Consider the following 18,321-nt stretch of genomic DNA (forward strand, 5'->3'; position numbering starts at 1 on the left):
AATGTGAATAATATATATATAAAATACTTGTTACAGAATAAGATTTCTCTTAGGTCTGGTGTTCAAAGATCTGCGCTAATAATTTACACGGGGGCTGGAGGCTGTGGGGGTGTTGACATCTTGGGGCTCATAAATCCACGGGAAGAGCTAAGGTATGGAAAACGCTTGAGTCACTGCCAGCTGCAGAGCTGCCCATGATGCCTGTGGGCCGTGCTCAAGGGGGCATTATAAGCCCCCTGAATAAAATGATCACACGGTGATCATGCAACAAATTTAAGAGATTATCACATTTAAGACAAGACAAAGCATGGTTGCTGCTAGTACTAGTGGCAACCTCTTCCTCCCCTCAGCTGGCTAGAGGACGGGGATGAAGTCACCTACGGACATGGCATCGACTCAATAGCTGCCTGGGGTCAGGCCCCTAAGGGTGCTACTGTCCATTACCACAAATGATTGTGTTGTGTGGTTGACTTTGCCTAAGCATTTTTGAAGATTAAGTACCAGGTGCAGCCAAAGAGCTAATTTGCTGATTAAGATGGAACAACCATTCTGAATGAAATATATCCAAAGGGTTTTCTGCAAGTTGTTGCGGGGGGGGGGGGGGGGACTACTGGGAAGAGGGGGAAATGTGTCATGATAAAATGAGTCTGGCAATTGCTGAAATAAATAAATCTAACCTGGTTTCTCAGCACAGGTCTGCTCAGAGTTAATCTGTTCGTGTGTATTGTGAACGCTCAGGACGGTTTTGGCTTTAGTGAATGGTAAAGGAGGGGCTGCTCACTAAGATAAGGAAGCTTTGGAGAAATATATGTAAATTTTAATTTTAATTTTGGCAGGAGATGGCTTGTGTTTAGTGATAATAAGTTCTATTTCAGACATCCCAGGGTTGGGAGGAGGGGAGATGTGAAGTTGGCAATGAGAAGGTGGGAAAGAGGAAGCCCCCAGCATAGTTCCATTTTGCTGTTCCCTGAATTTTGCATATGATTTTTCTTAAAGAGAACATTCTGCTAGAGGAAGGAGAGAGGGAGAGAAAGGAGAGAGAGGGGAATGAGAGAGACAGAGAGAAAACCAGTGTACTAGATGATCTTCATCTTTCCTTGCAGTATTAAAAATCCTCCATCAAGTGTGCTTCTTCCCCATAGGTTTCCACCAGGGGGTGGTATTGTATCAGATTCAGATAAACTGGTAAATTTGAAAATTGAGAAATGACTAGAAATGAAAAATGGATCCCAGCTGTGTGGAGTGAGTGTGCGATTCTTTTAAGGTTTGGGAGTTTATATGCCCCAAATGTGACTGTTCTCTTCAAAGTATTTGAGAAACACACAAGCGGGTTGACAACACGCACGCGTGCGTGTGCTCATCACAGTCTGTGAGAAGTAATGTTATGGTAAAATGGCATTTGAAAGAGAGGACGTAGAATGTTTAATGGTTAACATGAAGATCAAGACTGCTGCTCAAGGTAGGTTTGGTTCGGTTGTGTTTACGGCGCTGTTGAGTGCACTCATTTGCTCCTTATGCCCAGGTTTAGACCCTGCGGTATTTCCATTTCAGATACACAGGCTCACGCTCTGTGCTGCTCTACTTGCTACTCTATGTCAGTCTGCATTTTATTTTTCTAGTTCAACTGGAAGACCCAAAGATTGAGGGCTTCTTGAGAAAATGGTCGTGGCTCCATGCCCTGATTTCATTTTCACTAATTGCTAAATGTTTGCTCCCCGTGTCTCCTAGAGGTTTATTCATTTTGGTCAGCAGCTAGCTGCCAGGCTGGGTGGCACACTAGAATCACCTGGGAAGTTTTGGAAAAAATACTGATTTGCAGCCTGCTATGTTAAATTAGAATCTCTGGAGGGTGGTGTGGGACCCCCGCGTTGGCATTTGCTCAAACCTGCCCACAGAGTGCGAGCCGACAACGGCAGCTGAGAACTCTGGAGCACTCTTCCCTCCTTTCCTCCTGGGACTCCAGGGCCACTGTAACCCCTACCTGTGCCTGCCTTCTCCGTCATCTCAGGGCGTGGAGCTAGGAGGGATGTGCTCACGTGAGTGGTGCATCCTTTGGCGCTTCTGGGCAAGGTGGCCTGTGGAATTAGCCACCTCCCAGAGTGACTCCCTAGAAATGTTGGGAATAACCTTGCTGGCTGCAGGTCAGCTGCCCAGAGTCAGCTGCCTTTGTCTGAAAGATGAGACACTGAATATACACATGGGTGATGGCCAGGCTATATATAAAAATAGAACTCTGACCCCCAACCTGTGGCCGCAGGTTCAGGAAACCAACTCCCTTATCCACAATAACCAGCCCAGGGAGCCTGCCTGCTATGGGTCGGACTCGCAGGAAGCCGTCTCTAGTAACAATCCAGAAAGCTGACCGATCATTTCTTTTTCTTTTTTTTAAGATTTTATTTATTTATTCATGAGAGACACACACAGAGAGAGGCAGAGACACAGGCTCAGAGAGCAGCAGCCTCCACGCAGGGAGCCCCAGGTGGGACTCCACCCCGGGAATCCAGGATCACGCCCTAGGCAGAAGGGAGGAGCATAACTGCTGAGCCACCCCGGCATCCCTAACCAATCATTTCTGAAGCAATTGGCCCCAAATGGCCAGGACTTGGTTGATAGCTGACAGCTTCCCTAATTTTGGGCCCATTTTCAACTTAGGACCAACTAGAGACGGCACGTACGCACCCCCCTAACCAATCACCCGGATGCCTCCCTTCTACTTAGCTCACTCACAGACTCCACTTAGGGCATACCTAAAGCCTTGTCTTTTTTTTTTTTTTTTTTTCCCTTCTTCTGCAGCTGCCCCACTCTTCTCCCTGTCTTGGAGTCATGGTGGCCGACTCCCTGGCTCTAGCAAACTCTGGATAAGTCGTCATTGTTTTTCTCATTTTGAGGTCTTCATTTCCACAAAGATTTCCTGTTTCTGTAGGTTGTTGTCCTCCTTGGTGATCTGTGCCAAGACCAGAGAATGGAGCACTCCCTCCCCGCCCCACCCCTCCTCGCTCCGTTTTCTATTACAGACCTTTTAAAATGTTTTTCTGAACATGGAGAACAACCAATTTCCTTCTTAAAATCTCTGCTTTCAGGCATCTGACATTTGTGGCTGAGCTCAGGCCTGCTGTGCCTCTGACCCAGAGGGACACGACAGCTTGGAGGGAAAGGGCCTTGCCAGCTGGGGGCTTCTTCAGAAGGCAGAGGTTATGTTCATACTTTTAGGCTTATATTCACTCAGGAAGAAGCTAAGCAGAAAGACCACAGCCCAGTAGGACACCGTTGTATAGAAGAAAGGCTATTTTCAAAAATGACATATTCTTCTTTTTATTGAAAAGATGCGTTCAAGCCAATTGATATTTGAACCAATTTTTCCCAATCCACTAAGAGCTTTTAGAGAAAGGGAAGAAAATAACGGTGGGATCTCCTCTGAGAGTTGCAGTTCTGTAGGGGAAAAACCTGTGCCAGGACTCTCCGAACTTGTCAGATTTTGAAATGAATGTAGCACTCTCAGTATTTTTTCTTGGTTCCTCTCATCTTTCTTCTAGAGAGTGTGAATGATGGAGACACATTTGAAACCTGTTTCCTCTGGGGATCATTCACTCCGGAAAAGCCGATTGAGATGTTTAAGTGGTCCCTTTCTTCTTGAAGAATCTCAGCAGTTTGCTACCCTGCCCGGGGGCTTTATTATCCTAAGTGACTTTGCTGCCTATAAATTACAGCCCTAAGTAGCCAAAGGGAAGGAGTTAACCAGATCTCTGAAAGAATGTAACCAACGTTTCTTCAATTATTAGCAGAACAATTGACTTCCATCTGCTCAGGGCACCTGCCCACCTGGCCTGTAGCCACGCTACCCATGATGCCACCACTCAGAGCCTTGAATTACAATTTTTACCCTGATGTAAGTTCTAGGATAGCAGTCTACCCTCAAATTTTGTATGTATCCTAGTATTTCCCTGCCTTACAGACCCGAGTGGTCTGGCAATGGACCTCAGCCAGTGTTGCAAACACTCCAAATGGTTTGCCCGCTGTGCCCAAACCCATTTTCTTGGGAAATCTGCTCAGATCCGGGGGCTCACTCTCGGGGAGCAGTATCCCCCATGCCCTGCCTCTCTGGTCACAGCTTATTGGATCAGAGGAAACCACCCGTTAGGTTTAGGTTCAGTTGCAAGTGAGAGAAACTCCCCCAAACAGTTGCTTAAACCAGATGGGCACGCATCTCTCCGTCCCGTAAAAGAAGCTTTGGATGTGGGCAGTCCAGCGCTGCTGCGGGGACTCCATCAGTCACCTGAGCTCTTCTGGTTCACACTCTTCTACCTCAAGGGTGTGGCTCTTGCGCTCTTGGCCCACACGTCATCACGTCCAACCCCAAGGGAACGTCTCAGGAGACTCATGCGACACTTTGGCTTATGTCTCACGGCTTGGGATTTAGCCTCAGGCCTACACTGAGCTTCAAGGGAAGCTGGAAATGTAGTCTTTTGGCTTGGTGACCCTGTGGAGGTTAAGGTTTTAGCAGACTTTGCTGGAAGTATCCAACTATAAACTGGGCGAAGCCAGTTAGAGTCTCCAGACTTTATACCAAGGGATTCTAAAACCGGTTCCAGGTGATGGCAGGCTCTGAAGACATGTAGGCTTGGGCCTACAGTTCATGTTGTTCAGGTTTTCACAGGGGGAGCCAGGCAAAGAGAGGAGGCAGAGAAGAGAAGGGAAGTAAGCCCAAGGGGCCATGAACTTCTAGGGAAGCATCGACAATGATCTCGGGTCCTGACCCAGTCCCAGTTTCTCATGAGGTCTGATGGGACAGTCAATTCTGCATTCCTCAGAAACGTCACATTTTAAAAAACTGCTTTTTGAAAAATCATGTATTAAGGAGGGAGAATGGATGAAGACTGGAGAGTTTCAGATTTCCCCCAAAGAAGTTATCTTTCCTACAGTAATTTCAATTAGAAGGATGCTTTTTATAGCCCTAAGACTAACATCTAAACATCACGGGACAAGTCTAGCATTTGGTGGCTTTTAGCTTTTGTTTAAAAATCTTGTCCATTCTTATTACCTATGGGGAACATTTGGTATATCCTTATCTCCTTTACCTTTGTTATCACCTATTGTTAGGGTAAACAAAGTCAAAACTACCCAAACAAAGCTCTTGCGTCGCTCAGGCAACAGTTTTTCTTATACACTAGCTGCTGAGTATGTTATTAGTTCCTGGTCAAACTCTCGTTGTAACCAATGGTGTTCTCAGTAATGCAGATTATATTCTTTAACTACTAGACTCGAGTTATGGCCAATTTGTATGGCAAAAGCTCATGCTGTAGGAGTAATGCCTGCATTTAATTTCCTGTCCACGGATTCCACGGGGGAAATACTTTATCATAATCCTCCTTTCTCCTTGAGCCCATTAGATTAGATTTTCTCCTTTCAATCAAAAACACACTTGTAAGTCAGCTTATAAAAAACAAGTGGATCCTTGAGATGGGAAAACAGATTCCAACTATTCACTAGACCAACGGTTGGCAAACTGCTTCTGTAAAGGGCCCAGTAGTAAAGATTTTAGGTTTTGCAGACCATACAGTCTCTGTTGCAACCACTCAACTGTGCCACTATAGTGCGAGAGCAGTGAGATATTTTGTAAACAATGGTCATGGCTGTGTTCCAATAAAACTTTATTTACAAAAATAGGCAAAGGGTCAGATTTGGCATCAGGGCTAGAGCTTGCCCTGCCCTAAACTATAATCTTCATGTGGGCAGAAATATGTCTGATTCATTTAACATTTTCTATTCAACTCCAAACACGAAGCCTGGTACTAGATAAACATTTGTTGAATCACTGGGTGAGTAAACTATCAATGTGGCATTAGTAGACAGATTATCTCAGCTTAAATTTGAAAAAAAATACTACTAAGCCTCATTCAACAAGCTCTTTTGTTTGCTTTCTAATTGATTTTCCTTAAAGACTGTGAAAGTATATCTACTGCTAGTATCTCGCAGCTTATGTACCACAGAGAACACAGTCACGGCCTGGATTCTGAGGCAACTGGATGATTTAAGCAGCCAGAAGGCATAGGACAAAGGAAATTTTCTTAGAAGCAGAGTCTTTACGTCAGTGCTCTCATCTAGGCCTGCACATCCCACTGGCATTATTCTACTAGGCTGGGCCCAGGAAGGAACGTAAGACTGTCCTCTGGTAAGGGAATGGATGAAAGCTATGTCCTTTCCCTGCTTTTGTGATCTCTGCAGCCTCTAGCCTGTTGTGCCTGGGATTTTTTTCCTACTAAGAGAGGAATAAGAGAAAAATTTTTTAAAAATGGGCCTAGTGTCAGGAAACTGTATTGGCAGAAAGCCTTCTGGGCAAGCTCAATACCTTGTCTCAGCTTGGCCCATCCCACCTTGACCCCCAAGTCCCGCTGTCTGCCTTGCCCGCTGATGGCACCCTTAGTGTGTCTGGTCTTCTCCCATGGTTTGCCTTATTTTTGCACCCACTCAAAGGTGAGTTAGCTTCCCTGAACAAAATTCTATTTGACCGTCTGGACCAGAGGTCTTCAACCCTGACTGTGCATGGGAAAAAACAAAACAAAACAAAACAAGAATTTGATAACCTATGCCTACCCACAGACCAACAGAATTAGCAGCTCTTGGGTGGGGATAGCAGGCATCAAAATTTTAAAAAGTATCCCCCACCCTCATCTTGGTGATTTTAATGTGTAACCAGGATTAAGACACACTGATCTAGATTTCCAATACTGGCTGTGCATCACAATCACCTGGGAACTTATATTCATTCAATCATGGGAGACAGAGAACACACATACATACCCTAATGTACAGAGGTATTACATGCTACACAGAAAATTTTTTATTATATTTATTTTTTCAATTTTTATTTTTTTAAAAAATTTTAAACAGGGAGGATTAAAGGCTACTGTTTTATACTGAGTGGTGTGATTAGGCCTTTCTGAGCAGGTGGCTCTTGACTGGAAGCCTAAGGAAAGTGAGGGAATTACAATCCACGTGAATATCTGGGAGAAGAATATTCTAGACAGAGGGAAGAAAGGTGAAAAGGTCCTGAGTGGAGCGTGGGAGAAGTGGAGTGTGCTTGGCCTGTATAAGGTACTGCAAGGGGGCCAGTGTGTCTGGGTGCAATGAGCAAGAAGGGGAGTGGGAATAAATTAGGTCAGAGGTCAGGTCAGATTGTTTAGGACTGGGGGCCAGGATGAGGATTTCAGATTTTGTACTAAGTGCCATGGGAAACTATCAGAGGGTTGAGAATAAGGGAATACCATGATCTGATTTTACTCTGGTTGCTGTGTGGAGAAGAAACCAAATGGAAAGCCGAGAAAGCAAAAAGGGAGCCAGTACTGAGAGAGGCATTGCCATGATCTGGGGAAAGAGGAGGGTAGCTTGGACGAGGGTGGTGGAAGGAGTAAGAAGTGGCTGGATTCTGTATATATATATATATATAAATGGGATTGGCTAATGGATCTTGGAGGATGTGAAAATCAAAGAGAAGGTAAAGCTAACTCCAAGGTTTGTGGTCTGAACATCTGGATGAACAGAGCTGCTATGCTCTGAGAGGGAGAACACTGATGGGGAAGGTTTAGTTGGAGGGTGGGAAGTATAAAAAATCAGAAGCGTTGGGCGTGTTCAATTATTAGACACCCAAGGGGAGATGTCGAGGATGCAGTTGGATGTATGAGCCTGGAGTTTAGGGACAGGCCCAGAATGGAAGTGCAAACTTGGGAGTGACCAGCATATTTAAAACTATGGTAGTTGATGACTATGGTAGAAATGACTTAAAAAGAAAAGGAGATACTTGAGGGGAGAGAAAGAAACTAACATTGATTAAGCACCTACTACAGACTAGGTGCTTTTTACATGTACTAACTCTTTAACATCTTACAAGTTAGAGATATTACACTTCCCATTTTATACCTGGAAGGATTAAAGTTCAAAATTTAAATAACATGTCCAAGTTCACACAGATAGCAAATGGTCAGAATTTGATCTGGTTTTACCTGGTTCTGAAGCCCATACACTTTCACTGTCCCTCCCTCCCTTCCTTCCTTCTTCTCCTCTTTTCTTTCTTCTTCTCCTCTTTCCTTCCTTCCTTCCTTCTTCCCTCCCTCATCCCTCCCACCTCCCTTCCTTTCTTCCTTCCTTTCTGAGGTATAATTTATATATAGGAAGGCATATAAAACATAGTTGTATAGTTTACAAAATACACATATACTTAATTATCACTCAGATGAAGATATAGAATATTTACAATACCTCAGAAGGTTCTCTCATGCTCCTCCCACTTTACATCTCTCCAAAGGTAACCACTTGTGACAGTTAATTTAATAGTCACCAAAATGGGATGCCCATTATATCTGGGTATGTCTGTGACAGTGTTCCTGGAAGAGATTTTCGTGTGAATCAGTAGTCTCAATGAAGTAGATTGCCCTCCCCAGTGGGTGGATATCATCCAATCCACAGAGGGCCTGAGAGAAACAACAAGGTACACGAAGGGAAGACTTGCCCTCCATCTCTCTCTTTCTCTCTCTCTGCCTGACTACTGGAGCTGGGACATCAGTCTTCTCCTACCCTTGGTGCTCCTGGTTCTCAGGCCTTCAGACTGCGGCTGGAATCTACACCACTGGCTCCTAGGTCTTCAAACCACGCCACTGGCTTTTTGGGTCTTTACCTGGCACAGTGCAGACTGTGGGACTTTTCAAGCTTCACAATCGTATGAGCCGGTAGTCAGAGTAGGAGCTTTTGGAGGTCAGGTGATCAAGGGAGTATTAGCTCAGGTCTGTCTCACAGTGGGCCCAGTAGATCCCCAAACCCACCGCATGATTATCTCTCCAGTTCTGGAATGTGTTAATTGGAATAGATCGACTCAGCAGCTGGCAGAGTTCCACGCTGGTTTGCTGACCTATGGAGGGCTATTATGGTGGAAAGGGTCAAGTGGAAGCCACTAGAACTGCCTCTACCTGGGAAAATAGTAAACCAAAGGCAGTATTACATTTTTGGAGGGATTTCAGAGATAAGAGCCACCATCAAGGACTTGAAAGTTGCAAAGATGGGGATTCCCACCATCTCCTCATAATTTAACTCATCTGTGTGTCCTGTACAGCAGACAGATGGATCTTGGAGAATGACGTGGACTACCCTAAGCTTATTCAGGTGGCGGCTCTGTTGCAGCTGCTGTACCACATATGGTTTCATTGTTTTAGCAAAGAAGTAGGTCCCCTGTTAGTAGTCAATAGTTATGTGACTGTTGAGCTGGCAAATGCTTTTCTCTCTGTCTCTGTCCATAAGGTCTATTAGAAACAGTTACTTGCAGCTGGCAAGGCCAGCAATGCACCTTCACTCTCCTACCTCAGAGGTATATCAACTCTCCAGCCCTATGTCATAATTCAGTTTACAGGGACCTTGATTGCCTTTCCCTTCCACCAGACATCGTGCTGGTCCATCATATTGATGACATCATGCCGACGGGACCTGGTGATCAAGAAGTAGCAACTTCCCTAGATTTATTGTTAAGACATTTGCGTGTCAGAGGGTGGGTGGTATACACCTGACAAGAATTCAGGGGACCTCTACCTTAGTGAAATTTCTAGGTGTCTAGTAACTGCATGTCACGATATCCCTTTTAGGTGAAGGAAAATGATTGCATCTGGCCCCTCTTAAAACCAAAAAGGAGGCCCAACATCTAGTGGGCCTCTTCAGAATTTGGAGGCAACATATTTCTCATTTGGGTGTATTTCTCTGGCCCATTTACTGAGTGACCTGAAAAGCTACTAGTTTTGAGTGGGTCTAAAAACAAGAGAAGGCACTGCGACAGGTCCAGGTTGCTGCGTTAAACTGCCCTTGCCACTCAGCCCATACGATCCAGTAGATACGTCGGTGCTTGAAGTGTCTGTGGCATAGGGATGCTCTTTGGAAACTTTGACAGGCTCTTATAGGTAAACACCAGCAGAGGTTCTTAGGATTCTGGAGCAAATTCCTCCCATCCTCTGAAGATAACTGGTCTGCTTTTGAGAAATAGCTCTTGGCTTGCTACTAAGCCTTACTAGGGACTGAAGACTTAATCATGGACTGAAGACTTAATCATGGACTACCAAGTTACCATGAGACCTGAGCTGCCCAACATGAGCTGGGTGTTATCTGACCCCCAACTATAGTTGAGCTTACACAGCAGTACTCCATCATCAAACGTAAGTGCAACGTATGCAACTGGATGTTAGCAGATCCTGAAGACATAATTAGGTTACATGAAGAAGTGGCCCAAATGCCTATAGTCCCCACTCCTGCTACACTGCCTTCTCTTTCCCAGCCTGCACCTATGGACTCATGGGGAGGTGCTTATGATCAGTAGAGGAGACGTTTCAGGCCCAGTTTACAGATGGTTCTGCATGGTATGCAGGCACTACTGGAAAGTAAACAGTTACAGCCCCTTCCTGGTACATTCCTGAAGAACAGCGGCGAACAGAAATCCTCCCAGTGGGTAGAACTTTACCTAGTTGTTCACTTTGCTTGGGAGGAGAAATGGCCAGTTGTGTGATTATCTTCTGATACATGGGCTATGGCTAATGGTCTGGTTGAGTGGCTGGGACATTGGGACGTGATTGGAAAATTAGTGGCAAAGACATTTGGGGGTAGACCTCTCTGAATGGGCAAAAATGTAAAGATATTTGTGTCCCATGTGCATCGCTTACCAAAGAGTGACCTCAGCAGAGGACGATTTTAATAGTTGAGTTGATAGGATGACCTGTTTTGTGGATACCAACATGCTTCTTTCTCCAGCCACCACTGTCATTTCCAAATGGGCTCATGAACAGAGTGGCCATGGTGGCAGAGATAGAGGTTATGCACGGGCTCAACAACATGGTCTTCCCATCACCAAAGGCAACCTGACTATGGCTACTGCTGCCAAGGTCAATCTGCCAGCAGCGGAGACCAATACTAAGTCCCTGATACGACACCTGCCACCTGGTGGCAGGTTGAGTACGTTGGACCACTTCCAGCATGAAAGGGGCATGTTTTGTTCTTACTGAAATAGACACTTACTCTGGATATGGATTTGCCTTCACCACACACAATGCTTCTGCCAAAACTACCATCTGTGGACTTACAGGATGCTTTATCCACCGTCATATTATTCTACACAGCATTGCTTCTGATCAAGGAACTCACTTCCGAGCAAAAGAAGTATGGCAATGGGCCCATGCTTATGGAACTCACTGTTCTTATCATGTTTCCCACTCATCCCGAAGCAGCAGAGAAATGGCCTTTTGAAGACTCAGTTATAGTGCTATGTAGGTGGCAATACCTTGCAGAGCTGGGGCAAGCTTCCCAGAAGGCTGTCCTATCTTCTGAATCAGCATCCAGTATATAGTGCTATTTCTCTCATAATCAGGATTCACAGATCCAGAAATCAAGGGGTGGAAACGGGAATGGCAGTGCTTACTATTACCGTTAGTGACTCAGTAGCAAAATTTTTGTTTCCTCTTCCCATAACTTAGTCTCTGCTTGCCTAGAGGTCTCAGTAGTTCCAGAAGTAGACATAATGATCTTTTTGAACTGGGAGTAAAGACGACCACCCTATCACTTTGGGGTCCTCTGAATCGGCAGGCAAAGAAGGGGGTTATGGTGTTGCCTGTGTGATTGATCCTGGCTATCAAGGGGTGGTGGTGGCAAGAATTGGACTAGTCATCTACCATGGATGGAAGGAAAAGTTTGTTTGGAATATAGGAGATCCTTTAGAGCGTCTCTTACTATTACCATTCTCTGTGACTAAGGTCAGTAGTACAACAACCCAGTCCTGGCAGGACTAGTGGCCCAGACCCTTCAGGAATGAAGGTTTGGGTCACCCCACCAGGTAAAGGACCATGACCAGCTGAGGTGCTTGCTGAAGGCAAAGGGAGTATGGAATGGATACTGGAGGAAGGTAGTTTTATAAATACTGGCTTCAACCACGTGACCAGTTATAGAAATGAGGACTGAAATAGTCACGAGTATGCCACCTTATGTTGTTATGAGTAAAGGTGTGTGTGTGTGTGTGTGTGTGTGTGTGTGTGTGTGTACATACTTCTATTTGCCGCATAGTAATCAATGTTTATGGTTTTGGTTTTGGGGCATTGAGAAAAAAAATTTTTGAATTTTGTCCTTTTTTTCTTTACCTGAGCCTGGGAAAAGTGGAAGGCACTTGAAAAAATGTTTCACAGAAAGTAGTTAAATAAAGGTATGTAATATTTCCAGACTGGTCTTCCGTTTTCCTGATTCATTTGGGATACAATGTAGTAGAATTGCTCAACACTTCTTCCTTTTTATAACGTGCCTTTTTGTCCCGTGGAGTCTTGAAAGCTGAAAACTACATTTCCAAGACTCTCTTATCAGCGTTCCATATGTGATTTAGGCTCTTTGGGACTGGCGCATTTCTATGAAACTTGGATTTGGAACTGAGTAAAATGTGGAAAGAGGCAGGGCCAGAAACATCCACTCCTGCTGGAGCAGATGGTGGCAGAGGCGTCACAGCTCCACATCAGCTACTTCCTGAGTCGGCTGCACCCCATAGCAATAGCAGCTACTTTCCCAACAATGGCAGAGGCGGTTGTGAGCTGTTCTAGGTAGCTCGGTCAGCACCTGCTCCTTTACTTTCCCATGATTTAGGAAGCCACATAATACTGGGAAATAGGTACCTTTCTGCTTTCATGAACTCAAGGGTAGCATCTGTTGTCTGCAACTGAATGTTCTACAGCCACCATGGTGGTGCTGAGAAGCCACCACGGTGCTCTGCACCGCTCAGTCCCCAGGGCCTGGTAGCATGCGGCCCTGTAATCAGGATTAAGTCAGTGGGTAGGTCACATGGGTGGCTCCCAAGCTGAGTGCCTGCGGAGGATGCCCTCTATCCCCTGAGTTTCTGGCCCTCCAATTTCACTTGAAATGCAACTCTGAGGATTTCATTTCCACACCCCTCTCCAAACTGTTGCTGTGTGCCTCACACCCCCGTTGGACCATACATACTGATTTTTAACGTGATGGGATTTCCTCTCCGTTCTGGCTCCCTGGGCATGATAGGTTGTGGGAGAGAATCTGCCTGCAGGATGGGGAGGGAAGGTGTGTCAGAGTCTGAAAGGAGAGGAAAAGGAGGCAAAAATATTTAGGAAGCTGTAGCTCCCTAAGCAGATCCCCGGGACTTACAACTTCGTGTGACTGTTACGCAGATCCCAGTTGAGAGTTGGTTCTGATAATGTAGAATTTGGGTGGGAAGCGCTGTGGAGTAGAAGGTGGAAGCGTCTGGGACATCCACACGTATCGGGGCTCTGCTGGAGTTGGAAGTGCCTGTCGACAGAGGTGTGGTGTGCGGAGCGTGGACACGTCGAGGTACATTTTGCTGAGGGTGGGTCGTGCCTTTTCCTGTTAGGGCTAAAGGAAGAGGAGATGCTCGTATGCAGAGATGCGAAGGAGGTATGTGAACAGCGGGCAAGGCATTTGCTAGTTCTTTCATTTGGAAGGACCCAAAGGATAGGGGGATAGGAAGGGAGAAGGGTAACGGGACTACCTCCGCTGTTAGACCAGGCAAGGCCGCTGGAATCTCTCTTCTGACTAACCCAGGGAGGGTTTGGAGGGCTGGTGCCATTCTGTTTTGCTCTTTGTCACTCATGTATTAAATACTTCTGGGCTTCAAGTTGGAATGATTGTAAAGAGCTATTCAGAGACAAGGGAGCCGCCTGCTTGGTCAGCAGAATCTCGGGCTTTTAATGGGAGAAGGCTGTGGGCTGGGATCATTACGAGTATTTTAAAGTTCCAAAGAACAAGCTTATCCACAAAGCATTTCTGCAATCTTTCCTAGGAGAATTGGAAACACTTTCACAACTATCTAATTTTAATCTTTCCAACATCCTTGTGAGGTAGGTAAGAAGATATATTCTTACACTTTTTCCTTTTTTTTTTTTTTAACAGATCATAAAATTTCATGACAAGTAGTTTCCAAAGAAACCACGTGGGGCCAAAGCATGAAGCCAGTCAGAGCAGTCTGTCTGCGGAGAGCAGAGCTGCTATTCTTATTGCCGAAGCATTTTGTTTAGTCTGTGCTTTCTTCTTTTTATTCGGCCCTTATGGCTATTGATGGTCTTCCACGTAGTAACGCAGGATTTAGCATTGACCTGTAACATTCAAAGAGTGTTAATTATGAAGGCTTTCCTACGGTTCTGACACCAGACTGCATACAGAATATGTGTTTTTTTTAAATTAATTAATTTATTTTTTGCCAGGTACTTAGAGAGGTTTCAGAGTTGCAGAAAATTTCCCTGATACATGAAGCTGTTGAACCTTAGGAACCGCCTTTTGTTCAGCAACTCAAAAGGCCTTTTCTGGAGCATGAACTGCTAATGAAAGGCAGAATTAAAAAAAAGAAAAAAGAAAAAAAAAAAAAGAAGACATTGCTAATCATTCTCTTCCTAACTTCTATTGTCTGAGGAGAGAAATAATTCTATTGATCTGCCCAGCTCAGATTTACCCCCGTCGGTAACAAAGACTTAATTTCCAACAGTGGTGGGTGAATAATAGACGAACAGCCAATTTATCCTGGGATGTTAAAGCCCGAAAGATAATGGAACTTCTCTTTGTTTAACATGGGATTTGAAACAAGCTACACAGAAATAGTTGTATTTCATTAGAGCATGGCGGTCGACAAGATGAAGACTTTTATGTTAAAAAGGGTTTCTCTGCTTTAGAGAGACCTGATGGTGACAGATTGTGGATTTAGTTTTGATTTTTATTTATCAGTGACACCTTACGAAAAGGTATCTCCTTTTCGTGTTTAATTTGTTAAAGCAGCTGAGGGCTGGAGGACGCTCGTGAAATCAGCCCCCTTTTGCTTTTAAACCAGAATTAGGCAAAATGAAGGATTTGACTGGTTACAGGCAGTGCCAGTGCTCACCAGTTACAATAACAATCTCACCCTTCTGAAATCGAAGGCTGGCATATGATTGTATTTTGTGGTTCGCGAACTATTTTCATCATTGCCCACCAAACTTAGGAGGACAAAATCAAGATTATCTTGAGAGTTCATCGGCTTTTAAGGGTTTCAAGGAAAAGACACTTTAGACACTTGGCTATCCTACAGCAGTGCTCTGAGGCTATTCCCAGTGCCTTCTGTGAGGCTGCAGCCAAAGCAAGAGGATTTATCCTGAAGCAATTATGCTGCACCATCACCTAATTTTGTGTGAAGAACATGCACAGGTGGGCAATGGCCACTGAATTTTGTTGGATCTCTGCGTTCAAGCCTTATAAAATTCTATCAACTTCTGAGAGGATGAAGCCACTGCAGTTTTGGGTAGAAAGGAAAAGCAGAAAAAGGTGTGGGGAAGAGTCCTCTTTCTGCATTCAGAATTTTACATTCAGAAGACGTAGACTCAAGTTTTTTCACTGTCAATATATCTGATGTTTTGTGTTTCACTATTTGGTACTATTTTCATTTTGATGTCTATAAGGTGGAGGTTTGGGAGTGCCCTGATCTCCATGCATTCTTGGGGTCTATAAAGGTCTTAATCAGGTTCTACCTTGAATCCATCCAAGTGTCTTCTGCTCACAAACCATCAGCAACTCCCCATTGCTCATTAAAGAAAATCCAAATTGCTCGGCTTGCTCCTTTCCAAACCTGCCCATGACCTCCCCATCTCCAGGACTGGGCGATCCTTTCAGGCAGTTAAGAATAGCATAAGCAAAGGGCTAGAGGCAGGAAAGGGCAGTGGGGGGTTGGGGTATAGCCAGTGGGGGTGCCTGACGTTTGGGTTCCTATACACCCCATCCAGCATGGCAGGGTGCTCGGAACCTGCAGTTGCACACATTTCACTGAGCTCCTCTCTGTGCAAGACACTGGTTACTGCAGGGAGGAAAAAATAAATAATTCACCATCCCCATCCCCGCATTCGCATCCGCCGTGGGACTTAGGCTGGTGAACAATTGCTGCCGAGAGTTAGGTGCTGGGACACCTGGGGGCCAAAGTCAGAGCAATAACCGGAATCTGTTTCCTGGTTTTTATATAACAATTCGCCCCACCGCACCCCACGTGAGAGGCTGAATTAAAGAACCCACAAAGATGTTAAAATAAGAGCCGCAGCTAATAAAAACCTATTCCAGTGATCTCATACTTTGCGGTTGAAGCAACTAATGGGAGCTACACACCCACAGTGTTAGCAAGGCGCGGAAACCGTCCCCCCTTCTTTGTGGTCCAGCTTAGAGCCGCCTTTCTCCTGCCCGCCCTTTGTGAGGGCAGCTCATTCTCCGGCTTCCTGTCCTCCTGGCAACAGCAGCATTCTCGCAGACAGCTTTGTGTCCTCTCCCTGAGCAACCGTCTAAGTCACCGGGGAGGGGGGAGCAGGGGGGTGGGGGGACAGAGGAGGGACATAGATCCAGGCCTCCTCCCTCCCTGCAGATCCTCAGGGGGCCTCTACTCGGGAACATTCCTTTAGGAGGTGTCGGGGAGGGGGCACGTGTGCTCCCCGATGGCCTTTGTGTCAGGTGCAAGGTCAGATCAAGTGAGCGGGACCTGTGCTGTCCTAGGGGCGGCGGTGGCCCTGGCAGGGAACTCGGGGGCCCCGTTAAAAGCGGAAGGAGGGGAACTCCGAGAGGAGTTTTTTTCTGGGCCCCGGAGCCACAGGAATCAGTGGGGCAAGGGAGGAAGGGCACGTTTAGGACCTGCCCGTCAAGGCGGGAAGGAAGAGACCCATCGGTTCCATTGGATCGGGCTGCTTTCCCAGAAATCGTGGAAAGCTTAGAAGGACACTCCCTGGCCTGGGATGACCGTCAAGGAAAAAGGCAGTGAGTGGGCTGGGTGGGCAGCACAGGCCCCAGGTGCGGTTCTCATTGCCCCTCTTAGTCGGGCCAGTGCAGGCCGTGAGCCCAGGCCCCAAGCAAACCCGCCAATGCGAAGGGAAGAGGAATATGACCCAGTGCAGGATGAAAAGCCATGTCCTTTCTGACTTCCAGTGAGCAGTCGCGACACTTGGCATACCCACGGTGGCACTTCCTATGGGGCAGGCACGGGAGTCTCGGTTCTTTACATAGACCCACTTATTTAGTTATTACATAGGAAGCTACTATTATTATCCCCATTTTTTAAAAAAGACTTTATTTATTTATTCATGAGAGACACACAGAGAGAGGCAGAGACCCAGGCAGATGGAGAAGCAGGCTCCCTGCAGGGAGCCCGACTCGATCCCAGGACCTTGGAACCATGACCTGAGCCAAAGGCAGACACTCAACCTCTGAGCCACCCAGGCGCTCCTATCCCTAATTCACAGGTGGGGAAACCGAGGCACGGAAAGGTAAGGTAACTGGTGTAAGGCTACACTGCCAGTGAGTAGTTTAAGGGAAGCCTACCTTACATTAGGGTCTTTTGCTTCTCACTGACTTTTTGGCTTTGTTCCTTAATCCTTCCCGAGACCACGTCTCCTTTACTCTCCGGGGTCCCCTGAGCTGAATGGCATTGCAGCCCGGCTAGTGCTCCCGGGGCGGGAGGGCAGGCAGGCAGGCAGGAGTCATGGGAAGAAGAGAACAGCTGGCCATGGGGCTCCTGAACTTTTGAATTCTGAAGCCCCTTTGTTAAAACTTAAAACTTTCGGGATCCCTGGGTGGCGCAGCGGTTTGGCACCTGCCTTTGGCCCGGGGCGCGATCCTGGAGACCTGGGATCGAATCCCACGTCGGGCTCCCGGTGCATGGACCCTGCTTCTCCCTCTGCCTGTGTCTCTGCCTCTCTCTCTCTCTCTGTGTGATTATCATAAATAAATAAAAATTAAAAAAAAAAAACTTAAAACTTTCTTAGTAAGTGTACTTAGAGGCTTGAGGGGGAATATTTGCACCCACAGATACATGGTCACCTTGAAACAACCACTCCCTACATCCCACCCCTGAGCCTCAACCAATTTCCATGGCTGGGGGACCTCTGTGCCAAGACTGCTAACAGTTTAACCGTGGACCACCTGAAACAGGTTAAAATAAAGATTGGGGGGGCTCACCTCTGTTAATCTCTGGAGGTGGGGCTTCTGACCTACATTTAAGCAGCTCCCCAGGTGGTTCTCACACCCTTGAGTCTGAGAATCCCTGCGTCATGATCTGAAAATAATGCAGTTTGTATGCTTTCTCCAGGGCTAGAGCCGTAATGTGATGAGAAAGTAAAATGGCTTTTGACCTCGGGATTTTTAATATATTCACAAGCTAAGTTGAAATGACAGAGCCTGGAGATTTTTGCCTTTGGGCATGCTGAGCTTCACTTTATCCTGTCAGTTCCCTGGTGATCTTTTCTGACCTTAAAAGGTTTTTTTTTAAGCCCTTGACTTTGGGAAAAT

At 46.0% G+C, this 18,321-nt stretch overlaps 1 protein-coding gene across 1 annotated transcript in view; it reads left to right on the forward strand.

Annotated features, from left to right (window-relative positions):
• METTL24 (methyltransferase like 24) overlaps window positions 1-18,321 on the forward strand; it is a 137,067-nt gene that overhangs the window by 14,444 nt on the left and 104,302 nt on the right. The gene's annotated exons all lie outside the window — the stretch shown is intronic.

Source organism: Vulpes lagopus, chromosome 1, assembly GCF_018345385.1.
Source record: "Vulpes lagopus strain Blue_001 chromosome 1, ASM1834538v1, whole genome shotgun sequence".
NCBI classification, from domain to species: Eukaryota; Metazoa; Chordata; class Mammalia; order Carnivora; family Canidae; genus Vulpes; species Vulpes lagopus.